This window comes from Macaca mulatta, chromosome 12 (assembly GCF_049350105.2).
Source record: "Macaca mulatta isolate MMU2019108-1 chromosome 12, T2T-MMU8v2.0, whole genome shotgun sequence".
Taxonomy (NCBI): domain Eukaryota; kingdom Metazoa; phylum Chordata; class Mammalia; order Primates; family Cercopithecidae; genus Macaca; species Macaca mulatta.
Genome location: NC_133417.1, coordinates 84,701,844 through 84,729,131, shown reverse-complemented (window position 1 = coordinate 84,729,131; position 27,288 = coordinate 84,701,844). Strand labels below are relative to the sequence as shown.

The 27,288-nt window shown below is 37.6% G+C and overlaps 1 protein-coding gene across 2 annotated transcripts in view; it reads left to right on the top strand.

The window, feature by feature from the left end:
* The window catches only part of ZNF385B (zinc finger protein 385B), a 416,540-nt gene that overhangs the window by 65,223 nt on the left and 324,029 nt on the right, over positions 1-27,288 (top strand). The window lies entirely within an intron of this gene.

Sequence of the window (27,288 nt, the reverse complement as noted above, 5' to 3'; positions counted from 1 at the left end):
AGGCTAAAATATTAGCCTTAAAAGAATATCAACCAATTGAACTATTTGGACCTTATTCAGATCCTGATTCAGAAAACAACTGGGGAAAAACATGCAGATGAAAATTGGGGAAGCTCAAACACTGACTGGATATCTGATGCTATGAAGGAATTGTCATTAATTTTAAAAGTGCGATAACATATTGTATGGTTATGTTTTTTTTAATTCACATCTTTTAGAGACATACTAAAATATTTATAGGTAAAATGATATCATTCTGGGTTTGCTTCAAAATAATATGGAGAGAGGAGACGTGGCAGGGAGTATATATGAAACACAAGATGTTAATTTGTCAAAACTGGGAGTGAACTATACTATTTTTACTACTTTTGTGTAGGTTTTAAATTTTCCACAATAAGATTTTAAATAAAAGTGTACTTAAGATGGACCTCAGAGGTTGTATTATGGAGAAAAGTAATCGTTCTGTGAAACAGTTATTATATTAAGAAGAATCACTGGTTAGGGTTTTTTTTAACCCCTTTCCCAAAAGTGCATTCATAATAAAATGTAGTTAACATTTCTTAAATATCAAGTATGTGCCAGACAGTTGCTCTAGTCCCTTTACATGTATTATCTTGCTTAAAATTTTCCAGAATCCTGTGAAGAAATTCTACTGTCTTCACTTTTCAGATCATTCCGAGAGATTAACTATCTTGAACCAAGACACAGCTAGTAGAGGGTGCCATCTCGAAATGCTGCCCTTTGGCTTTCAGTGCTGGGGTGCTCAAGCCTACTCTGTTTGGCCTGAACAGTCCACAGGAGTGGAGGCTTTGAGTGAAGTGTCTGCTGTTATACCTTTTACATTTTCTTGGTCAGCACTCTTTGCCCAGACTCAAGACATTTTGGAGAGATGGTAATTTGCATTTCGGCTAAATAAGAGACTCCAAAACTAGTCAGCCTGCTGCAAGGCAGTACTAGCCACTATCCGAATCCTTAATGAGGCAAGCTGTTTCACTTCCCCACAAGATGGGGGGAAAAGAAAGCACAATTTTAGTTTTCACATTTTTCTCCATCAATTGTCCCAAAGTGGTTTTCCTTAGTATAGTGTATTCAAATGGACTGCTGTCTTTAGGCAGTGCTAGGATGGTGCATCCTAATGTGAGACCTTCTCCTTATCATGCGTGTGCACACAGGAGAGGGGGAATCTAGTAAGAAATGGCAATTTCAGTACTAAGAAATGAAAACAGCCCTTGGGTAAAACTCTGATGTTGCCCCAGGGGGATGGCACCCTCATCTCAGATCTAGGGGAGTTTATAACATCTTTTAAAAGGTGAAAATTCAAGTTACCTGTGGACTGTCGGAACATTTTGCGTAAGTCATCTCCAGGTGAGTAAATTGAAAACCTCAAGTTAGTAAAATCTTCTGCAAAGTGATCCTCTCTTGTAAAGTTGCTGCTTCTTGCTACAAATTTCCTCAAGATTGGTATAAGAGTATATACTCTTCAATCTTAAAATAAGTTGTTTCCCCCCCTTTTTTGTGGGTGGATTTTTCTATACCCCAAGCAAGCATAATCAAGTTAAACCCTCCATAGTTTCTGTTGCATGAAAAAGAGGGAAATAAATTGGCATGGTCTATAGTAGTCTGTTTTTTGGTTTAAATGGAAAAAATTACCTTTATGACTGGAGATACTTCTCACTTACTATGTGTAGGTGTTGAATGGCTTCCAGATATATGGATGTTCAAAAAGAGATTCAATTAAACTGGGGATTGCTTCATAATTTAAAATATGATAACTTCTAACAAGAATTTAATGTCAGCTTTCTGATATTAATTATTGTAAAATTTGTGTCTTATTAGAGTTAGCCAACCCAAGTCACTGAGACCATTCCTTATTTCAAAACACTAAGTAATAACAACCGAAATTAGCAAAAACAAATTCTTAAGTGTTGGTTAACATAGAAAAAAAAAATAAGAGAATGAAAACTGAGATTTCTTTCTAGATCTTTAAATATATCTAGACTTTACATTATTTATACTTTATGAGGGAGAAGCTATGGCTATCTCTTTATATCAAATTTATAACCTCATTATATAAAAATGATATATAATGCACACACTACAGTGTACCCATAGATGTTGAAGATAGCACTGACAACCTACAAACTCCCCACCACAGTTAACCAGGGTATTCTCATCTACCTCTACTCCCTTTTTGCCTTCAAGGGATGATCTCACCCCCACAAAATGAAAATCATAGAAACCTTCTAGGGTTAGTTCCTTTCTATAACTCTAACTTTTCCCGACAGTTCCCTGCATCCATATTTTTCTGCTTTTTTTTCCCTGAAAACTTTCTTCCCTCTAAAGCTTTCTTTCCTACTATATTTGACATCCTTTCCATACCTCCTTCTTCTGAGAACTTTCTGTCCTAGTTATCCCTCTTTTCTTTTTAGCTTCCTTAATTTCAGGCTCTTTGTATTATATCTTCAAAGTCGCTCAAGTTTTTTCTCTCTAGAAAACATTTTTCACTTGCACCCACTGGCCTCTTCCTTTTTTAGCCAGAATATTTAATGCAAGACCTATTACTGTTCTCTCCTATTCCTTATTTTGTCATCCGTTTTTTAAAAATTCCCTTCCTCACATACTCTTCCCGTTCACACTCTCATGACTTCAGATCCTGGCTTTATGCTGATGATACCCCCAGAGGTATCTCCACCCATAACCTCTCTCTGTTTAAGGACCAATTTCTTCTCTTTGATACCTAATCAGATCCTGCTCAGCTGTGTCCCCATCTCATCCAAGATGACTCCTGAAGTCACATTGATCCCTCTTTCCTCTATTATGATTGCAGATTCAAGGTAACTAGGCCTAAAGTTATGGACAAGTGTGTGTTGGTTCTTATTTCCCCAGTAAGATTTTAAGTTTCTTAAGACTGTATCTTATGTTTCTCTTTCCTATCCCTACTCCAAATCAAATCTAGAGAAATAGCAAGTATCAAACAGTTATTAATATTAGGAGGCAATAAATGTGTTCTTTGGGGGAAGAAAATGTCACTTAAATGACAAGGAAGAATTTTAGAGTTATTGACCTACAAAGTTGTCGCTGTTTTATTATTATTTTAGTAATAAGTGTTCATCGAACCTTTGCATGGTAAATAGCATTTTATTAGGTTATAGAATTTCTATCATTAAGTTTTAGAATATTCCGACACCTCCAGAAACTGATAATCTGTTTACAAATTTAGCTACAATATATACACGCTAGTAGACCAAACACACAGGTCTGGGTGCATAAATAATAAATATTATCTATGATAAATGTATAAATACTCGTGGAAGTTGGTTGGGCATAATGGTAAGGTGTCAAGTGGAAAGGATGTTGAGTTAACCAGAGTGATTTCCCAGAGGGAGATGGACTTCTATAGATTCTGGTTTAAGACTGTAAAAACAGAAGACTGGCCTCATAAGAACAGCTTGAGTTAAGGATCAAATATAGAAGGCAGTCATTGGAGTCAACACAGAAAGGCATAATGGAGACAAATCTAGAGATGTAGGTTTAAACTAGAAAACAGTCTCACTCCAAAATGTTGTTCTTTCCTCTCCAAACTAAATTATTGCCAAAACTATAAATATGTCATTTGTTCACATAATAGCTAACATTGACATAATGGTTGCACATCTCATTTTGAGTTTTAAACTGTAAAGTAAAACCGTTGCATGTGCAAAACATTACTTTCTTCCTACCTCCTGAATTGTTCTGCCTCCTCTCCTCCCTGCCAACTCCAGTATTTCTGTTATCTTTTCTTTTTACTTGTATGTACCACTGACATCTGCCCCCAGCCACCTGCCATGGCAGCTGTTGCCCACTGTATTAGTCCATTTTCACACCACTATAAAGAACTGCCTGAGACTGGGTAATGTATAAAGAAAAGAGGTTTAATTGTCTCACAGTTCTGCATGGCTGAGGAGGCCTTAGGAAACTTACAATCATGGTGGAAGTGAAAGCAGGCATGTCTTACATGATGGCGGGCGAAAGAGCATGTGTGTGGGAAGTGAAAGGGGAAGAGCCCCTTATAAAACCATCAGACCTCATGAGAAGTCACTATCAGGAGAACAGCATGGCAGAAACTACCCCCATGATCCAATCACCTCCCACCAGGTCTCTCCTTCACCACCTGGGGATTACAATTCAGTAGATTTGGGTGGGGACAAAAGCCTAACCTTATCACCCACTAACACTTTAGCCACAGCTGGATTCCTTCAGACAGTCTTGTGTCCCTGCTGAGTGGTAGTGCTCCCTGAACAAATGCATCCCTTTCTTTTCTCTTGCAAGTCTCAGAGTACAGTGGAAAGAGCCTGAGATTTGGAGTTAGACAGATCTGGTTTCATGTCTGATTTTTCCAATCATTCAACATGTGAGTTTGCAGTTTCCTTATAGTCTTAGAATTTTTCTCCTCCTGTGTAAAGAAAGTGGCCATTAATTCTTACTTTTAAAGTTATTGAGGAGGATTGTGACAAAATGTGTTCCAGATAATAGCATAGTTTCTGCCAGAACGGATGCTTCCCTTGAAGCTTCTCAATATGTGGTCCCTAGAACACCTGCATCAGAATCACTTAAAATGAAGACATTGGGTGTTACCCTCAGCCTGTTTAATTTAAAACTGCAGGTATCTATATTTTAAGCAAATTTACCAGTTGAGCCTTATGCAAAGAGAGCTCAAAAATCTCTAGGATATATACTCGTGTTCTTCCCTCCCCTCCCCTCCCCTCTCCTCTTCTCCCCTCCATTTCCCTTCCCTTCCCTTCCCTTCCCTTCCCTTCCCTTCCCTTCCCTTCCCTTCCCTTCCCTTCCCTTCCCTTCCCTTCCCTTCCCTTCCTCTCTCTCACTCTCTCTCTCTTTTCTTTCTCTCTTTTCTTTTTCTCTTTACCTCAATTAACAAGAAACTGTACAGGAAGCACAAGAATTTTAAGGTACTAACTGCATTATGTTTTTTGTCAAGTTATTTTCACGTTTCAGAGTTTCATTTTTCTCTTATGTAAAAAGGAAATGGGCCAGGCATGGTGGCTCTCACCTGTAATCCCAGCACTTCGGGAGGCCAAGACAGGTGGATCACCTGAGGTCAGGAGTTTGAGACCAGCTTGGCCAACATGGTGAAACTCCATCTCTACTAAAAATACAAAAAATTAGCCAGGTGTGGTGGCATGCGCCTGTAATCCCAGCTACTCAGGAGACTGAGACAGGAGAATCGCTTGAACCCGGGAGGCAGAGGTTGCAGTGAGCCGAGATGGCGCCACTGCACTGCAGCCTGGGCAACAAGAGCAAAACTCTGTCTCAAAAAAAGAGGAAAAAGAAGGAAAGAAAATGAAATGGCTTACTTCTTCAGTCACTGCTTGGAATAAATTATTATTAAAGTGGTATCAGTCACTCAGAAAAGGCACACACACACAAATGGTAACTATAATAAAAATAATTAGAGTTGTAGGGGTCCTTCTTTATTAAGAAAAAGAAGCAGTAATGTTCATGTAGGCTTATAACAGAATATAGAGTTACCCCAGGGCTGGGATGAAGGTGAAAGAAAAAGGCACTTGTCTTGAGTGCAAACTTTAAGGGGTGCCAAAAGTCTAGTAATCAGGATAAATAATATTTTGATAATTTAGAAAATAAAAAGTAAGGCTAGGCGCGGTTGCTCATGTCTGTAATCCAAGCACTTTGGAAGGCCAAGGCGGGTGGATCACTTGAGGTCAGGAGTTTGAGACCAGCCTGGCCAAGATGGTGAAACCCTGTCTCTAGTAAAAACACACGAAAAATTAGCTGGACATGGTGGCAGGTGCCTGTAATCTCAGATACTAGGGAGGCTGAGGCAGGAGAATCACTTGAACCTGGAAGGTGGAGGTTGCACTGAGCCAAAATTGTGCCATTGTACTCCAGCCTGGGAGACAGAGCAAAACTCCATATCAAAAAAAAAAAAAAAAAAAAAAAAAAAAAAAAAAAAAAAAAAAAAAAAAAAAGAAAAAAGAAAAAAGAAAAAGAAAAAAAGAAAAGAAAAGAAAAAGTAATGCAAATAACTCATTAGAGAACAAAAAGTCAAAATTTTAAGTAAAGATAGGCTCAGTATTATTTTTCTTTTTGTTTCAGCTTCCAATGGCTTGCCATGGCACTGTTACTGTCTAAAATACTATATTAAAATATTGCTTATCTTGATTGCTGAGGTTTTAAAATTTCACACCTAAGACAAGTGCCTCACCTGCCTCACTGGCCTGGCCTTGGTTTATCTTCATGCTGAATCATTTCATATTTAATTAGCTAAAACAGAATTCTTCATTTTCATGCACTTTCTTGGAGAATCTCCATTTATACTTTTAAGTGACATTTGTACAAATATTCTACTTTCGATACAAATATTGGAAAATACCACATTTTGATGATGTCAGTATGGCTATCAGGGTTTCAGATAAGTCTCCAAAACACACATGATTTTGCAAATGACAGTGTCACTAAAAGACTGTGTTAGGTAGAGAAGTAGCAAGACTATAAATCTAAGGGCTTGCTAATGTTTATTTGTTTGGGGCTCATTTCTGATTGTTTGCAATAAAAACTGGAAAACCAGGAGTCAACAAAAAAGGAAAAATGTTCATGTAGATCAGAATCATCCTGGCAAGAGAAGTGATCACGGAAGGAGATTTTTGTATAATTAAATGTCAGTTTGCATTTTGAAATATTGCCTGCTGCCTCCCACTCAATCACCAAGTGAGATGAGAAGGAATATTCTCTATGCAAAGCCAGAACTGACAGCAGCACTTGTTGGGTTCCCCGTGAAGGATGAGCTATAGATCAGAAGGATCAGAGCAAATCATTTTCCCAAGGCAATAAAATGCAGCTGATAAATTACAGCATAAATAGGGGGACATTATAATTTTCTCCTCTAAGAAAAGCAAATAACAAACAAAGCTGTGTAAACCTTTGGAGTTTTAGAACAGGGAGGAATTTTAGAGGTCATCTGGTTCATTCTCCTCCCTTTACAGAAGAGGAATTTGATGCCCAGACAGATGCCTGGTTTCTCAAGATTACTCAACTATCAAGTGACTGACAGAGCTGTCACTTTCTTCCGCATCACCATGAGAGTGTTTGTTAGGTGGTAGAGCGGATGAGTGGTACAATAGGGAGTAGTACTGTTCTCCTGTCCTGGTAGGGGAATGGCATAGAAGTCTTTACATCTGATATAGTGGGACTGGGAAGTGGAGAGACACTATTGGATACCTTCTCAGAACCATCTGATCACTTGAGTTTCTTAGCATTTCAAGAAGTACTTTTATTTCCTTCTGCCCCATTCCATTAATTACACAAATGCCAAATTTACTGCATCAGAGACTACAGGCCTGGGCATATGGATTTGGGTAAAAGCTCCCTGGGTGTTTCTGATGTGTACTTGCATTAAACATAGCTGCACTGGAGAGTCATTTCTTTCTGATAAATGTGTCGCTGTCAGTCAATAACAACAAAGTGAATTAATTCAGGGGTGAGCTTGAGTCGGAGTGCAGGGTGAAGCGTAAGAATATTAGGAAAGAAATACATGAAAAGGTAAAAGAGGATAAATCTTCCAAAGCAAGTATTTCCTCTTTTCAATTTTGTTTCATCAGTGTAAGAATGGAAGGAACTGAGATCCACAGTTAGCAACCCCTCAGGGATTTTTCTTCCTTGTTCTGCTCATAACCAGACTAAGCTCCTTAATGCCCTACCTGGAGCTAATCAAGAATCATACATGGGCCAGTTGTCATGGAACATAATACTACAGTATTCATCATCAGGGAATGATTTCAAAGGAAAAGTCGTTTCTGATCTTTTTTTCTTTTTGCTAACCTCAGATGTAGAGAACTGAGTTAATTATGCTCCTCAAATCATAACATGTTAATACTCATTACTGGTTCATGAGAGGCTCTTTTCTTGTATTTATTTCCTTATATTTCCATTTCCTCCCTCCCATCCCCAAATAGGCAAACTTCTTTTACGTTTGGCATGAGTCCTTTTAAAATTATCCCAACATGCTATAAATATGTTTAGTATTTTAGTATGTTTTATGCTCCTCATCTGGGTCATTGAGGTGAGACGAGAGAGGAAAGAAGGAGTTTGACAGATGCTTCAGTGTGCTTTCAACAGGCCGGCATTTGGACACTCCATTTCAAAATGCTTTACAGTCCTCTCAATTTTTCTTGGTGGTATAATACCATAGAAATTTTGCTTGTTGATATGAACATGGTATCCAAAGAATTCAAAATGACAAATTCAGTCCAGCTTATTCCTGCCTGTCATCTTCTCCATAGTCCCTAGGTGATTGGATGGTTGATTGCCAGCTGCCTATATATTGAAATTACCTTGTACCCATTTATATATTTGAAAATCGTGAAATTGGTCCACAGTCTGATATAGTCACCCGAGGATATTAAGATTTGTTTCAGTAGCTGAACAAATTTTATGCATGCAGTTCTTTCTCAAAGTTTTTTCTATAAGTCACAGTGATTGTAACAACTTCATAACTTTGATTTAAGAACCTATCTAAAAATAGTGGGGCATGTCCTTTATGAACATTTTTAGAGTAAATTTAACAATTAAACTTAGGGGCAACAAGTGAGTTTGTTTTTCATGATTTTCCAGGGTTTTTTTTTTTTTTCTATAATAGAATTGAGTCAAAGCTGACCACTTCTTTTATGGGGAAAGTGAGAACATAAAGACTTTAAATGTCATCAAATGTAACATTAGAGGCAGTGGAGATTTTTGGCAAGGAAACTTTTAAAACATCAATTATGAAAGGACAAAAGACTATTCAAAAGAAAATCAATATGGAAAGAACAGGTAGCAGGAGTGACAATAAATTAAAAGTTCAAGCAAAATCAGCTCGTCCTCAGGCTCTTGTTCCACACATCCTCTTTCTGGGCAGCCTTCTCTATTTCACATCAACTCCAACTTGCAGCAGGGTGATGACAAAATGAACAGGTCACAGGAACATCCTCTTTTGTTTGCAGCCTGGAGAGTGGGTCATGCCCAGGACCATCATAACACTGATGTTCAACAAGACGTTTTCTTCTGTTCTCTTCTGAACAGTCTCTGATTTTGATTCTTACAATCAAATGTCTGACAATCTCAATTGCTCTGATATTGAGTCTTTGTGGCCTGTTCTCATCATTGTCTTTTATATACCTGACCTTCTTCTCAGTAATTGGGTCATCTTCTGACTGTAGTACTTTTGGGAATAATTTATCCAGCAAAGTTTGCAGGTTCATTTCCTGACAGCCGTATCATACCCACCAGAGCTGCCCACTTTGAGTCTTGACCTGGTGTTCTGAACTCTCAAGGGAGCCTCAGGAATTGCTATTTTCTTCTCATGTTACTCTTGAGCATGTTACATTTACTGTGTGCTTTGACCCAATAGAACAAAGTCCCTTGTCTAAATCTATCTTTGTTCCTTATTAGTCACAGTAGCTTGTAATAGGGTAACTACAAGGGGAAGATAAGAACCTGCCAAAGGACCAGAAAATATTGCTCACAGGAGGTACTGACTTCAAATTCACTGATGTTTCCATATTAACTGTTACCTAATTGTGTGTGTGTGCGCGTGCACATGTGTGCATCCAACATTGTATTTTCAATTCTTTCAGAACAAGTTTTAAAATATCGTAACAGAGGAAAAGAATGAAAATCACGTTAGTGTCAGAAGTTACACTTTTTGACCTGAAAAGGTTTATCAGAAAGTTTATATTATCTCTATGTTTAAATAGCTGCAGATAAAACCTCGCATCTGCTGCACAATTAATACAACTTCTGGGACTTTTAAAAAGAACAAGTGGTAAATGATACCTAAGATTTGTTGCAGCGAATTAATTATAGAGCTATTCCTTTATCTGATACTTGCTGTGTTTCACAATTTATCTTTTAGCTTTCAGAGCAGTGAAAGAGACAAACCCCTAGTGTCCACAACTTGCAGGTGAAGCAGGGAGAGAAGTGTATTGGAAACAGATGTTACTTACTGAACATGTGTTCAGCTCCGTTAGAGTCAGAACTCTCGAATGGAAACTGGACAGCCCTGTTCTGCTTCTGATAAGATTACACAGGAATGGTCTCCAAGATACAGCCTAGTCCCTTTCAACGAGTTGAAGAGGAGGACAGTCTTTAAGAAAAAATATTTTACTAGTGTCTAACAAGTAGCTTTCCTGCTATTATCTTCCTGACTGGCCTCCAATGTAAATACCCAATAGTGGCCACAGCCATTTACACAGTAGTCCAAGATGCCATATGTCCTTACCAATATTAAGAGATATTGTATTGGTTTTAAGGCTTTTATACTTCTATACGTTTTCTACTATGTATCATGTTTAAATCTATAATGACAAATATAAAATTATTTTTAAATATTAAAAATTTATATAATAGCTAGGAACAATTTTTCTAAGTTAAAGGCAGAGGTCAAAAATGAAAAGGTGGATAGATTTGAATATATTAAAAATAAAAACTTAAGTACATCCATAATGATCCAGAAATCATTATGAACAAAATTAAAGATAAATGGGAAAATATTTGTAAATATTTGAGAGGCAGAGTTTATGTGTTAAATATACAAAAAAAATCCCTTATAATAATGAAGTATAAGTTCCAATGGGGAAAAAAGCAAAGGTCATGCATAGGAAATTCACACATAAAAGCTATAATACATGGTTAATATGCATGTGAAAAACTACTCAATTATTGCAAATAAGTGCATTTGAAAATATGCTATGCTTTTCAGATTGAGCTTTTTAACCAGCTTTGTCAGTATTGTGAGAGTAAGACATAAACACTCTTATACACTACTGATAGAAGTGTAAATTGGTATAGCTAATCTGGAGATCAAATTGGCAATATGTATTAAAAGTGCACCTAGGAATTCTACTTCCAGAAACTTATCCTAAGGGAATAATGGTGGATATACATGAAGGCACAAATACAAAAAAAAAAAAAAATTATAAATATCTTTAGTCAAAAATGAAAAAAAAAAAAAAAAAAGGAAAAAGAAATAAATATGTCATATCACTGTCTTTAGGCTCCAGGGAAAATGAAGTGGTTTTAGGTGGTCCCTAAGCCTCTTACATCTGAAGGTATTTGGGACAAGTGGCTACCAATGCCTTCAGGGGGATTACCTAAGATTCTCTAGTCTTGCCCATGTTCTCTCCTCCTAGGGTCACTACAACCCAGGAATCAGACCTCAGTTTGGCTAAAGTATCTCTATATTGTGGATATTTTGCTGTTATTAGGACTGTTGTTGAAGGTGAATGTTTAATGCATGAAAGATATTCATAATTGAAAAAGTGGAAAACAAAATCATATGCAGAGCAATTGGATTTTTGTAAATATATAATTACATTTATAAAACTAGAAAAATATACTCTAAAAATATAGCCATACCTCATATATATCATGGGTTGGATTCCAGACCACCACAGTAGAAATAACAACTATCCCAATAAAGCAAACCACACAGATTTATTGGTTTCTCAGCACATGTAAAAGTTATGTTTATACTATAATCATATCTAAAAAATATACATACCTTAAGTGAAAAATATTGCACAAAATGCTGATGATCATCTGAGCCTTCAGTGAGTCACAGTGTTTTTGCTGGTGGAGGGTTTTACCTCAGTGTTGACGGCTGCTGACTGATCAGGGTGGTGACTGCTGAAGGTTGGGGTGGCAGTGGCAATTTCTTAAACCACAACAATGAAATTTGCTACATCAATGTACTCTTTCTTTCACAAAAGATTTCTCTATAGCATGCAATGCTGTTTGATAACAGTTTATCCACATTAGAACTTCTTTCAAAATTGCAATCAATTTTCTCAAAACCTGCTGCTCCTTTATCAACTAAATTTATGAAATATTCTAAATTATTTAATGTCATTTTAACAATGTTCACAGCATCTTTACCAAGATTCCATCTCAAGAGACCACTTTCTTTGTTCATCCATAAGAAGCAACTCCTCATTCATTAAAATTTTGTCATGAGATTGTAGCAGTTCAGTCACATTTTCAGCCTCCACTTCTAATTCTACTTCTCTTGCTGTTTCCATCACGCCTGCAGTTACTTCCTCCACTTAAGTGTTTCTTGAACCCCTCAAAGTCATCCATGAGGGTTAGAATTAACTTCTTCCAAGTTCCTGTGAATGCTGATATTTTGAGCTCCTCCTGTGAATCACAAATGTTCTTAATGGCATCAAAATGGCAAATGCTTTCTAGATTTATTTTGTTTGGATTCACCAGAGGACTCACTGTTGATGGCAGCCATAGACTTTCAAAATGTATTTCTTAAATAATAAATTTTCTTTGTGAACATATAACTTTTAATAATTTTATTAAAGTATGGTATACATCCAGAAATGTATGCCTATTGTAAATGTACAGATCGATTCTACAAATTGAGTATACCTCAATTTGAACATGTATCAGTCTGTGTTGTGCTTTCTTCAAGTCATTACCCATCCCGTTGAACCTTCACCTCCTCCAAGCTAATGACTAGCCTGACTTCTAAGAGCATTGATTTGTTTTAGATGTTTTCATGCTTTATGTAAATAGATGACATTTTATAATTTGTAAACTTCTGGACTGGCTTATTTTGCTCAATATTAATCTTGAGATTCTGTGAATGGGTAAATATATTATATTTGGGTACTTTTGAGTTTGGAACTATTATAAGTCGTGCTTCTATGAACATTATAGTGAATATGTATCCATTTGGTGAAGATATATACATATTTCTGTTGGACATAGTATACCTAAGATTAAAATTGCTGTGTCTTAGATGATACATATGCTTAGCTTAGTAGACACTGCCAGTTTCCAAAATGGCTGTACCACTTTATACTTCCACCTACATATACAAGTTTTGATTGCTGCACATCTTCATGAAACACATATTTTCTGTCATTTTTACTTTAACCACACTGGTGAAGATAATGATGTCACATTGTGGCTTTAATTTGCATTTCCCTGATGACAAATGAGGTTGAGTGCCTTTTCACATGTTTATATGCCACTGGGATACGTCTTTTCTGAATTCACAGTTTCTGTTCATTTTTCTATTGGGTTTTCTGCTTGTTGATTTAAAGGAGTTTTCATATGAGAGTAATGTGTTGTATATATGTATTGCACATATCTTTTTCCACTCTGGGAGTTGCCTCTTAAATATCTTAATGTTGTAGTTAGATGAAGCAACAGTTTTATTCTTTTTTTAATTTGTTTTTTGGGTTCGGGGGTACATGTGAACGTGTGTCACATAGGTAAACACATGAACAGAGGTTTGTTGTACAGATTATTTCACCACTCACGTATTAAGCCAAGTACCCAATAGTTAGCTTTTCTGCTGCTCTCCCTCTTCCCATTCTTCCCCCTAAAGTAGATCCCAGTGTCTGCTGTTCCCTTCTTTGTGTTCACAAGTTCTTACCATCTCACTTACAAGTGAGAACATGCAGTATTCAGTTTTCTGTTCTTGCATTACTTTGCTCAAGATGATAGCCTCCAGCTCCATCCATGTTCCATGACCTCATTCTTTTTTATGGTTGCATAATATTCCAAGGTGTACATTTACCACATATTCTTTATCCAGGCTGTCATTGATTGGCATTTAGGTTAATTCCATGTCTTTACTATTGTGAATAGTGCTGCAGTGAATATTCATGTGCATTGGTTTTTATGACAGAATGATTTATATTCCTTTTGGTATATAGCCAGTAATGGAATTGCTGGGTCAGATGCTAGTTCTGCTTTTAGCTCTTTGAGGAATCGCCATACTGCATTCCACAATGGTTGAACCAATTTATCCTCCCAGCAACAGTATATATAAGTGTTCCCTTTTCTGTGCACCCTCACCAGCATCTGTTATTTTTTGACTGTTTAATAATCACCATTCTGATTTGTGTAAGATGGTATCTCATTGTAGTTTTGATTTGCATTTCTCTAATGATCGGTCACATTGAGCTTTTTTTCATATGCTTCTTGGCTGCATGTATGTCTTCTTTTGAGAAGTGACTGTCATGTCCTTTGCCCACTTTTTAGTGGAGTTGTTTTTCTCTTGTAAATTTGTTTAAGTTCCTTATAGATGCTGGATATTAGACCTTAGTCAGATGCATAGTTTGCAAATATTTTCTCCCATACTGTAGGTTGTCTGTTTACTCTGTTGATAGTTTCTTTTGCTGTGCAGAAGCTCTTCAGTTTAATTAGATCTCACCTGGCAATTTTTGTTTTTGTTGTGATTGCTTTTGGTGTCATTGTCATGAAATCTTTGCCAGTTCCTGTGTCCGGGATGGTATTGCCTAGGTTGACTTCCAGGGTTTTTATAGTCTTGGATTTTACATTTAAGTCTTTTATCTATCTTGGGTTGATTTTTATATATGGTGTAAGGAAGGGGTCCAGCTTCAATCTCCTGCATATGGCTAGCAAGTTATCGCAGCACAATTTATCGAACAGGGCATCTACTCCCCATTGCTTGTTTTTGTCAGCTTTGTCAAAGATCAGATGCTTGTAGACGTATGGCCTTATTTCTGGGCGCTATATTCTGTTCCATTGGTCAAAGCACCTGTTTTTGTACCAGTACTATGCTGTTTTGGTTACTGTAGCCCTGTAGTATAATTTGAAGTTGGGTAATGTGGTGCTTCCAGCTTTGCTCTTTTTGCTTAAGATTGCCTTGGCTATTCGGGCTATTTTTTGGTTCCATATGAATTTTAAAATATTGTTTTCTAGTCCTGTGAAGAATGTCATTGGTAGTTTGATAGGAATAGCATTGAATCTGTAAATTGCTTTGGGCAGTATAGCCATTTGAATGATACTGAGTCTTCCTATCCATGAGCATGGGATGTTTTTCCATTAGTTTGTGTCTTCTCTCATTTCTTTGAGCAGTGTTTTGTAATTCCCATCATATAGATCTTTCACCTCCCTGGTTAATGGTATTCCTAGATACTTTACTTCTTTTGTGGCAGTTGTAAATGGGCTGCCTTTCTGATTTGATTCTCAGTTTGGCTATTATTGGTATTAAGAATGCTAGTGGTTTTTGAACATTGATTTTGTATCCTGAAACTTTGCTGAAGTTGTTTATCAGCTGAAGGAGCTTTTCTGAGACTATGGAGTTTTCTAGCTATAGAATCATATCATCTGCAAACAGATAGTTTGACTTCATCTATTCGTGTTTGGATGCTGTTTGTTTCATTCCCTTGTCTGATTGCTCTGGCCAGGACTTCCAATACTATGTTGAATAGAAATAGTGAGAGAGGCCATCCTTGACTTTTGCTGGTTTTTAATGAGAATGCTTCCAGCTTTTGCCCATTCAGTAAAATGTTGCTGTGGGTTTGTCATAGATGGCTCTTATTGTTTGGAGGTATGTTCCTTCAATACCTAGTTTATTGCAGGTTTTTTTTTTTTTTTTTTTTTTTTTTTTTTTTTGAGATGGAATCTCGCTCTGTCACCCAGGCTGGAGTGCAGTGGCCGGATCTCAGCTCACTGCAAGCTCCACCTCCCGGGTTCATGCCATTCTCCTGCCTCAGCCTCCCGAGTAGCTGGGACTACAGGTGCCCACCACCATGCCTGGCTAGTTTTTTGTATTTTTTTAATAGAGATGAGGTTTCACCATGTTAGCCAGGATGGTCTCGATCTCCTGACCTGGTGATCCGCCCGTCTCGGCCTCCCAAAGTGCTGGGATTACAGGCTTCAGCCACCGTGCCCAACCTTATTGCAGGTTTTTAACATGAAGGGGTGTTGAAGTTTATAAAAAAACTTTTCTGTGTCTGTTGAGATAATCATGTGGTTTTTGTTTTTATTTCTGCTTATGTGATGAATCACATTTATTAATTTGCATGTGTTGAACCAACCTTACATCCCAGGGATGAGGCCTACTTTATCATGGTAGATTCACTTTTTGATGTACTACTGGATTCCATTTGCAAGTATTTTGTTGAGGATGTTTGCATCAATGTTCACCCAAGGATATTGTCCCGAAAGTTTCCTTTTCTGTATGTGTGTGCCTGTGCCAGGTTTTGGTATCAAGATGATGCTGGCCTCGCAGAATGAGTTGGGGAGGAGTCCCTCCTCCTCAGTTTTTTGGAATAGTTTCTATAGGAATGGTACCAGCTCTTCTTTGTATATCTGGTAGAATTTGGCTATGAATACCTCAGGTCTCGGGCTTTTTTGTTGTTGTTATTGATATGCTATTTAAAACTGATTCAATTTCAGAGTTTGTTATTGGTCTGTTCAGGGAATCAATATCTTCCTGGCTCAGTCTTGGCAGGATGAATGTGTCCAGGAATTTATCCATCTCTTCTAGTCTTTCTACTTTGTGTATATAGAGGTGTTCATAGTAGTTTGTGTTGGTTGTTTTTCTTTGAAGAAACAATTTTAATTTTAGTGTGCCCAATTTTTTCTCTTATAGTTAATACTTTCTATGTCTTTGCCTACTCCAGAGTCATGAAGATGTTCTCTTTTCCTTTAAAAACTTGATTATTTTTTCTTTAACATTTAGATTTGCAATCCTTCTGGAATTGACATACAGTGAAGGTGAGGATCAAGATAATTTTTCCAATATGTATATTCAAGCAACTTACTCCATTCATTGAAATTACTATCTTTTTACCACTTTGTCATAAGTTACCTTTGTCAGTATTGTCATAAATCAGATTAATATATATATGCGGGGGTGTGTGTGTGTCTGGACTCTTACTTCTGTTACATTGGTCAGTTTATCTTCCCTTGGGCCAAAACCAGACTGTCTTAATTAATAGAACCTCATAATATGCTGTGACTTAGTGTAAGTCCTGCTTCTTCATTGTTTTTCAGAATTGCCCTGGCTATTCTTGGTTCGTTTACCTTTTATATACATTTCAGAATCATGTTGTCAGTTTGCAAAAAGTAAACCTGCCGGGATTTTGGGTAATATTGCATTGAATCTACAGATTAATTGGGGAGAATAAATAAACTAGTTTTGTAATACGAAAATGCAAAGTAATTTAAAGCATGGAGTGACCACATGCTCCATTTTACCTGGGGCAGTCCCAGTTTAATCTGTTGACTGGACATTTTGTTCAATTTAGCATTTTCCCTGGGCAAAAGTGCTCTTATTTGTCTGATTATTCATTTGACTAGCCTATGTAAGTTTGATTATTTTAATTACAAATACAGTATCAATTTATTGCCTAAGAAAACAGTTGCCTTTGGCAATAAGTTATCCTAAATTAGTATTTCTCAAATATTTCTAAATGTCACTTTTGGGAAAATTATCCTTACATATACTTGATTTTCCAAATACGTATTGTCAACAAACCTTTCAGGAAGAGTTAGGAAGAATACCCTATTGTGATGTTTGGAATAAAAAGTTTTCTTAACTGGGAGAGAAGGGAATTAGTAGGGAAGTAGCCTACAGTCAGGGATGAGGTTCAAACAAGGTCATGGCACATTTGATTCAGTTCCAGGTATGTGCTGGAAACCAAGTGACAGTTACTCCAAGAAGACAGAATGGAAGTGTGGAAAACAGAAAACACAAGGAAGCAGAGAGGCAGTGTGATGTTTATTCAAAGAAATTCTTCAAATTAGAGAATGAGAGCTGGGCTTAACTCCTGAGAATTTTGTATGGGACTCTAGCTTCCCAGCCATGGTGTGGGTCAGGAAGCCCCATCTTGCCAGCCCTGTAGGACACCTGTGCCTTAGAGATGAGAGGGAAGCATCCATGATTTGAGAAGAAGGTTCTGGAACGAACAGCCTGGACTTTTGTGTCTTTTCTAGGGGCAAAGGGGACCCTGGAAATACTGTTGTTCATTCTCTAACATGAAGCAATAAAATGCTCTTTCCACATCTTGTTGGTGGCAGGGTAAAGTCTGTTGTTGGCTGCCCAGTAGGGTCTCAGACTAGAGAAGAACCTACTCTCAAATAGCGGCAATCTAGCACAGTGGTTCTCAACATTGGCTGCCCATTAGAATCCCCTGTGAAGAGTTATGCTACTAGGCCCAGCTGCCACACCCACTTACCCTCTCTTCCAACCCCAGCAGCAACCAATTAAATCAGAATCTGTAGCGATGGGAGTCTGGCATCAATATTTTTAAAAACTGTCCTAGGTACTTAAAAATTATGTCTTTAATGAATAAAAAATATATAAACATCATGTTTTAATATATGGGTGCATTGTGGAATGGCTAAGTTAAGGTAAATAACATATCCATTACCTCGCATATTTATCATTTTTTTGTGCCCAGGTACTTTCAAGACCCAGTCGGGTTAGAACCATGGAGTCATACTTAACACTAGTCTCTCCCTCTGCCGCCAGGCCCACCTAATCCAAGACATGTGGATGGGATGTTTCTTCTCCAAGTGTTTGGAATTAATCCACTTCTTCCACTGCTGTCACCATCACCCTCCAGGTCCGGGTGCCATTTTCTCTGGCCTGGAAAATTGAAATAGTCCTGAACTTGTCCGCATCCACATGACACCTTCTCTATTCTGCACCCTATTTTTGAATCCAGTTGTGGTTTTTTCACAGCTCAAATCTGATCATATCAGGCCCCCAGTTTAAGGCACTTCTGCACTTTCCCTAGACTGACAGCTCACATTGGCCTGCAAAGGCCTGCATGAACGGCCAGGCCCTGCTCTGCTCTGCTCTGCAGCTTTATTTCACATCTCATTCTGCCCTGCTCTCTCCACTCTAGATGGACTAGGCTGCTTCTAGTTTGTCACACCTGCTATCTTTCATCTCGCTTGTGGACCTTTGTACATAGGATCTCCTTTGCCTGCAGTGTTTTTCCCTCTACTGCTCTTCATTCTTTAGCTCTTAGTTTCACCATCGTCTGACCGCCCTGACCAAGGCAACCCCTGTTACAGCACTATGATTTTTAGAATACTGGTTACAGTTGCATTTGATCCATACAAGAGGAAAACAGATCATCAACTTCTTGTTAATGAAATTGTAGTTGAATATAATCAATTTAAGAGCTCAGTCCTAATACGTTTATGTATTTCAACTCTCAACAAGTCTGTTATTTAACCAGAACTCTGTGAAAACCATATGCACATTTAAAAGGCTAGAAATAAACATGAATGATTATTGTGTATCAATTGTAAATGAAAAAGACCAGAAGTAAACATATAATGTTTTTGGTTCACTTTTTTGTTGTTGTTGTTATACACATGTAACAAACTGTGGTTCACTTAGGTAGGAATATGGAAGATTTTTCTCCAATCTTTTTTCTGTTCTTTGTATTCTCCAGAATTTCTAGAATGATATAAATTACTTTTATAATAAATAAAAATGCAATAATTTCAAAAATGTGTTTAGATGGACCATATAGAAATTATGACTGGAAATAAAACTAGACTATGTAATGTGTTCTCTTTGATTGACTCTACCTATACTTTCCCACAAAGCAAAATCCAGAGAATACCATTCCTGTTTGTAAACTTGTAAAGATGACCTGAGAATTCAGTGAACTGAAAATATTACTTCCTTGATGGATGGGTCTGTCTTGTAGGAATCCATCCGTTCTATTGCTTGTGTTCCTTTCCACCCATAGAATGTTCCATAGCAGGTAGGAGAGCTCAGTCCCACCTCCCAGGAAGACTCAGCTATTGACTTGCTGGAGTGCTTCCAGGACCCTCTTAGGAAAGTGTATATGAGTGCACTCCAGCCCTGGAAATCGTAGTAGGAGGAACACAGCTGCAAGATCTGCCCTTGCCCAGGTTTTTATGTTGGTTATATTTTGCTATTTGCTGTCTTGTGCTCTGCTGCTGTTTCATGCTGCACAGCAGTGCCCTGCAGGGTGGAGGGAGAATGGAATCTAGACTTCCTCATATAAAGAAGACTATGGAGCCCAGTCAATAAAGATTATTTGTTCTCATAGCTGGGGGTACACTGCATACACATTTTGGTTGAATACCAAAAGCTAACTGTTAAAATCAGTATTTGACTAAGAATAAAGCCCAATTATATGATTAAAAATAACTCTTGACACTTAGGGAGGATGAGGCAGGTGGATCACTTGAGCTCAGGTGTTTGAGACCAGCCCGGACAACATGGTGAAACCCTGTCTCCACTAAAAAAACAAAAATTAGCCGGGAATGGTGGCACATACCTGCAATTCCAGCTACTTGCGAGGTTGAAGTGGGAGAATTACTTGAACCCAGGAGGCAGAGGTTGCAGCATGCCTAGATCGTGCCACTGCCTGCCAGCCTGGGCAACAGAGCAAGCATGCATCCCCGCTGCCCCCTCCAAAAAAGAAAAAAAAACCTCTTGATATGAGGAAGTAAAAATTGTGTTATGAGTTAAGTATTACTTAATTATCTTTTTGAGGTAATAATTTATTTAGAGGTAGCAAAGCTGATCTTTTGCTTTTAATTCATCTTTAAAAGATGAGAATAATTCTCAAATAGATTCTGTTTTCTCCTAGAAAAGTTCATGCCTTCATGAAATTAAAAAAATAGTGCTTAAGTATTTATTTAATATCATTACAAAGATTAGAGTTATAGTATAATATAATTTCCATCCTAATAGTATTTGTTAATAGATATGTGTATTTCAAAGTATGTATATGTTTTGTCCATAGTTACTTAGCTAGTGCTACATTTAGTTGTCAATTTATTTTTCTATTTAACTAATTAAGAAATTTTGTAATTGTTTTTTCATGAAATTAAGAGCTTTCATGTTAATTATTGTGACATTTTATGCTTGTAAGAAGAAATACTTTTCCTTCTACCGATAGAGTCTCAATGTCATAAGCATAAAATAATACTTTCAATTTAGTTTTATCTGAAATATACATATACAATTGATATTCTTGCATTAAAAATAAAATCCATTCCTTGTTCTCATTATTGTCATCATTATGCTATTTGTATGTGACCATAACTTGAGATACTTTGATGAACAAGTATGCTGGAAAAGATACTGATTTACATAGGTATTGAACAGTTGGATCTTCTGAAGGCCAGGAACAAATTAACTATCAGCTTTTGGCTGAAGCTGAACTATAGCTGAATTAATCATAACACTTATTTTATTTTGTCAAAGATTTGTGGAGAACCTTGTAAGTGCTAGACATCTGATTGGCTTTGGATCTACAATAATAAGTGAGAATAAAGTAGCCTTATCTTCTTTACATTTAGGTAACATAAATGTCCCAGCCTGTTTGCCCATCATATTACCTAATTCAAAAAATAGTTCAAATATCTCCCCTACTAGCTGCAAGAATTCCAGTGTTTTATCAGTTTCCCATCCTGAACATTTTTTGAGCCCCTGAGATATCCCAAGCCAGTTGTTGTTCAACATCTTAACCAGCTGTGTGGTTTTGGACCACTAACTTCCTTGTCATTGGTCACCAGCATCCCTCAGCCCATTGTTCCTCCTCTTCCATATATGGCTTTCACCCCAGATGCCATCCCAGACTCTTGCACAATTCCTCACAGTAATAGGAAGATCAGTTGTGATGTTTGCATGACTTCACTGATGGTTTGAAGATTTTTTAAAAAGGTGTGGGATGTTATACAAGAGGATACTTCAACAATTGTAAATAGATATGGGGGTTCCCTGCATGGACCAAAACCCTCCTCAGGTGTTTTGTATTGTGCAAAATCTTCTCTGTCCGATCTCAGGCCTGTCACCCCGTTTCAAGGGTCAGCTTGCCCTTCCACAGCAGGAATGCCTGGAACAAGATTCATATGTCTGGATCCTAGGCCTCCTGTTCCCTCAGGCCCAGAGACAGTCACAGTCTCATACCGCTCAGTGTCCGTTTCCTGCCCCCTGTCAATCTTCTGGCAAGACTGACAGGGAAAACATCTCTTCCTTCTCGCACCCTTCTACAAACGTGTGGTCTTTCTCTTTAGTTCTTAGGATAATTCAGAACAACATCAGTACTTTCGCCAAAGTTGGGTTTATTCAATCAGGAATGACCCCAAATATGGGGTCCATGCAGTATAGTCCAGTTCAAGCTTCAACAATTCCAGGCTGTTCTTTTGGAGGTAAGATGTGTTCATGTTCTTGCAGCTTTCAGTCCCCACTGATCTCCTGTAGTTAACTACTTGAACACATTCATCTCCCAGCATCTAACAAAAACTTTCAGGGACAATACAATTTAAATCCACTTGCAGGGAAGAAATATTTTATGAAAGAAAAGATAATTTGCAGAGATGCAGCTGTGTCACAGTGAAGACAACCTTTTATATGATTGTGGAAAGCAGATTAAGTTCCTTGGAGCTATATTATCTCCAGAGCCTCCATTGCAGAATAGCGTCTATGCTTTACCTTTACATAATATGAAGATCCTCTAAGATGCTTTTTCCAAAATAAAGAAGTAGTGCACCTCCAAAGCTGAGTTCAAAATTTTTCCACAAGGGAAACAAACTGCTAGGAACATTTAAATGTCAGTTTTTCTGACTCATCCATTGATGTCAAATAATCCCAATCTCTTGGGATTCACACTAGACCAGAGCACCCCAATTAAAATCTATTTCACTAGTACTCAACAAAGTGCCAGTAAGTACTTGGGGAAAAAATGAGACCAAAAAACTGTCTAGTGAAATCAATTACTAAGCAATAATTTCATTCAAATGTAAAAAGTTCAAAGTATTTTGGGGACTGTTATGCAGAGAGTTCTCCATAGTCACTCTCCTAAACAACAAGTAGCAGAAGGATAGCCTCTTCTAGTGTATCACAAGCTTTTTATTTTTTAAGGTTCTTAATTTTATACATTTCTTTAACCATAGGGCCAAGTATAGCGTATTGTCTATAATCAGTGTTTAATAAATGATTAGTTGAATTGGATCAAATACAGCCTCTCATATCTGAATCCTATTATGAAATATACCAAAACATTCAGTGAAATGAACATTCTCTAGTTTTCTCTGAACATTCTCTTAGTTTTCTCCGAAACTGTATTTTGGGGAAAGAAATTGTTTGTAGTCTGGTACTCAGAACTCAACTTTTTGCCTCCCTATGCGTAGAAGTTCAGGAGGCAGTACCGGCATTTCAACATAGTTAAATGGGTAAAAAGCAATGCCAGAGCCCTATATCTTCTCCATCTACGTGTTTTAACTTTCACAAAGTATTCCCTAAACTTTCCCACAATACCCCGTGTTCCATTGCCTGAGAAAGTTGGTTGCAGGAAGGAGCTAATGTCACATGGATGCTGACGCAGTATACCCATGTTTTGTCAGAATTTGAACTTTAAGCCTTACTTTTAATTACAAGATGAAAGACTGTCCTAAACAGTTGAGATTTTAGTTTGCAGATGAGTGATGATGCTTTTTCCTTGGGGAGCACACCGTTATTACCATTCCTAATCTTAGAATGCAAACAGCTGTGTGCCTAGCCCACATACAAGCTAAAATAATTAGAAAACATTGACCTTGGCTGGGTGCAGTGGCTCATGCCTGTAATCCCAGCACTTTGGGAAGCCAAAGCAGGTGGATCACAAGGTCAGGAGATCGAGACCATCCTGGCCAACATTGTGGAACCCTGTCTCTACTAAAAATACAAAAATTAGCTGGATGTGGTGGTGTGTGCCTGTAGTCCCAGCTGCTCAGGAGGCTGAGGCAGGAGAATCGCTTGAACCCAGGAGGTGGAGGTTGCAGTGAGCCAAGGTGGCACCACTGCATTCCAGCCTGGGTGACACAGTGAGACTCTGTCTCAAAACAAAAAAAAAAAAAAGAAAACACTGACCTTCATTATTGTGTTCACCACCAATGCTACATACGCATACACCCCACGCCCATACCACACACATACTACACACACTACATATACCACACACTCCCCCCACTACACCCATATACCTCCTACACTCCCCATACATCCCCCACACATACCACACATACTTCATACGCCATGCACACCACACTCATACACATCACACTCACATAATACCATACACAGACCACACACATATCACACACACTCCACACCTATACACCCCAGCACATACCACACACACCCTACACACTACACATCACATATACCACAGACCACAAACACATAAAACACATATACACACACATCACACTGACCTCCCACCCCGCTCACCTCGCACCCTCCCACACAAATACAGCGCGTTCATTTATTCAGCCAACATTGATTAAGTGCCTATTTTATACAAAACACAATCTTAGATGCTGAGGATACAAAGATGAATAAAACATAGTTTTTATACTCAAGGAGCTTAAAATCTAGCAAGGGAAGAAAATGTATACCTTTCCAAAGAATTTATTGTTCTTTGTTGTAACTTTCTTGTTTTCTCCTCTGTATTTCTCATTGGATTGTTTGGTCCTCTCAGACATCTCCTTGACCACGTTCACTGTTTTCTCCCTGGCGTCCTGCCCTCTGCCTACCTAGTCTGTAACAATATACTGAAATGAGCGAGTGAATAAGTAAAACCATATACATGTCATAAAACTATATAAATAATTAAACCAATAATATAAGAATTGTGTGTTGTGCTAACTTTGTGAACACGATGCCTCAGGAATGCAGAGGTGGGAAGAGACCCTGGCGAGGGAGCATCACGAGGACATCAGGGAAAGTGGGGAGTAAGGAAACGGCCATCTTGGATTTGGCAATTAGAAGTGTTTATAGTGACTTTGCAAAGACAAGCACTACCTGTGGAAAGGAGTTGCAAGCCAAGTTGTTAGGGGTTAAGGAATTAATGGGAAGTGGATAAAACTGATTGACTTGAGTTGGAGAATGAGCCTTTTCACACTTACATAGAAGGGGAGGCAGTCTCTTAACTTGTTCTCCCTCTGATGAGGCCACTCTGAGTCAAAGATTGTTTTACTGTACATGTGCAACAGAGATGTCTTTACCCCCAGATCAGTGTCATATATTTTTTTCAAATAATTATAGAAAACAATTGGATAACAATGCAGGTCAGGGAAAATCCTAGGGAAAGTTGTAACATTGGAAAATTTCCTGATGGATTGCCTCCTAGTGATTTAAAATCACTCCTTTGGATATTCCCTGACTGTCCAGTTTGAATTCATCAGCTCTTTTCTCCAAAAGCAGCAACTCAAGAACCAACCTTTTCTCATTCTTTTGCCTGCACTAAAATATCTTATTCTCTTACAAATGTTAAGTTGTTGGTCATCTAATCTGGTGAAATAATACAAAAAAAGCATAGAATTTTTGGTTCAGTTTTCCTGACTTTTCTTACAGTCATTCCTGGCAGTCCAAAGCACAGTGCTGCCCACTGCTCTGTTTAAAATCAGACACCCCCGAAGGTCCTTCTCTCCCACTCAAGTGAAACATGTAATTAAGATAGTCTGATGAAAAACTTTAAAATAGAAAGTGAGATTTTTCTCTCTTCTTCCATTTAAACTCACTGTTACTTTCCCCTTAGCGAGAAAGCTGACATTATAAATGTTATCACATTCACACATATTATAAGCCTAGAAATTATATCATCTCAGGCCAAAAGTGGATGCTGAGACTCTGATAGCTTGCCTCTCTGCCACCTCTAGGTCTTTTCCCCAAGACCTCTGCAGCTAAATATACTTTGGTTGCAAGTGGCTATTAACAGAAGCTGACCTTATTTTTCCCCTGAGAGAGAAGGAAGTGTGAAGGCAGAACTAGGACTAATAAATTGGCATTTGGTGAACAGAATGCATACCCCACCCCCAGGCATTGGATCTTTTCTAGAGTGGCCCATGAATGCGATGTTGGAGGTTTGGGAGATCACTTGTGAGAGTAACTCTTGGAGAGTTGAAATACAGTTGAAAGGTTATGAAAGATGCTGGTACTCTGAAAGGTTACAGAATTCTAGAAGAGCCATTTATTTTATATGAAAGATTTCTTTCTTCCTACTTAAAATATGTATATTTAAATAAATCAAAAGTAGAATACTTTCCAGGATAAATGACAATCATAAAAGCACAGGTAACATGGCTTTATTTTTTATAAGATAATGCAAACAAAAGAGTCGTAGGAACATTATGATGTATGTCTCGCGTCTGTGAAATACCATGTGTTAGTTTGCAATATGGACAAGCCTGGGCACCTCCAAGGTTAAATTGTCAGATGAAAGTGTCAACAGTTCTCCGCTGAGTCAAGGATCTTGCTTGCTTGGGTTGAAATATAAACTTAGGTTTCAATGATTGAGTACGATGGTGCCTGGCCTCGTTCTGCAAGGTTAAACGTTACTGGCTTTTCTTATGTTTCACAGTGGATTAGTTTTCTAGACAGGGCAAAATGTTAGTAATGAGCTCATTTTAAAAATCACTTACTTATTTCAACTAATTCTTATTATGTGTTTTAATATTTTAAGAGAAGATATAGATATTTGAACATAACTAATACAGCACTGATATTTTCTTAAGTTGTATGAGAAAAGTGACTTTGTGATAACATAATATCTTAGGTTTAAGGAATAAAAGAAAAATATTTATGTGCAGTTCAAACTCCATTTCAATTATAGCTGAATTATTTTCTGTAGCTTAGCTACAGGAACTGCTTAAACCTGATTTCTGCATAGTTTGAGCAGACTTTAAGGCCGGAGCTAAAAGGAATAGATTGACTTGGAAAATTTTGTGTAAGAGAGTTCCTTAAAATGGCATTATCAGGTTAAAGAATTAAAAGGGACAAGTAGATTTTGCATATCGAAATTAAGTGTTCGAACAACCTTCACAATTGGATGTATGGGTATGTACAAGGAGATTTTTTGGCATACTGTACATTAGAATCAATATCTGGTTTTATGGTTATGCCTTTTCTGAATTTTAAACATCCTGCTTGTGAACACTCCAAATATGGACTTGTCTCTAGTAGCTCATTCCTTTTCTTAGAGCTCTGAGAAAACTTGGATCAAAAGGACTGTTGAAAGCCAATGCCTTGCTTTGTTTGTTCTATAAGCAGAAGTCCCTTACAAGCCACGATCCTTCCTTCATATAAACTCTTCATCTCCTATGGCACAGCACTGCCACCTCAGCCATTCTTCCTCACACATACCCTTTTCCCTTAATTTTTGCCAAATTCCCCTCCCCTTTCTTTTTGGGAAGTGTCTTTTTATTTATTCAAATTGTAAACCAAAACATTGTTATAATCCCACCGATAATTTTGAAAATGCTGGTATTCCTGGTATTAACTAAAATGAAAAATTACATAAAATGCCACTGAAAAAAAAATGTCAAGACAATCTTCATCAACCAAGGGTCTCAAAGTTTTGAAAATCCTTTTTGAATCTTCCCTTAGTCTGTAATCTACCTCTGTAGTTTTATCTAAACAAATGAAGAAAATAACAATACTTAAAAATATACAAAATTGTGTCTTATTCTATTTTATTCTTTTTC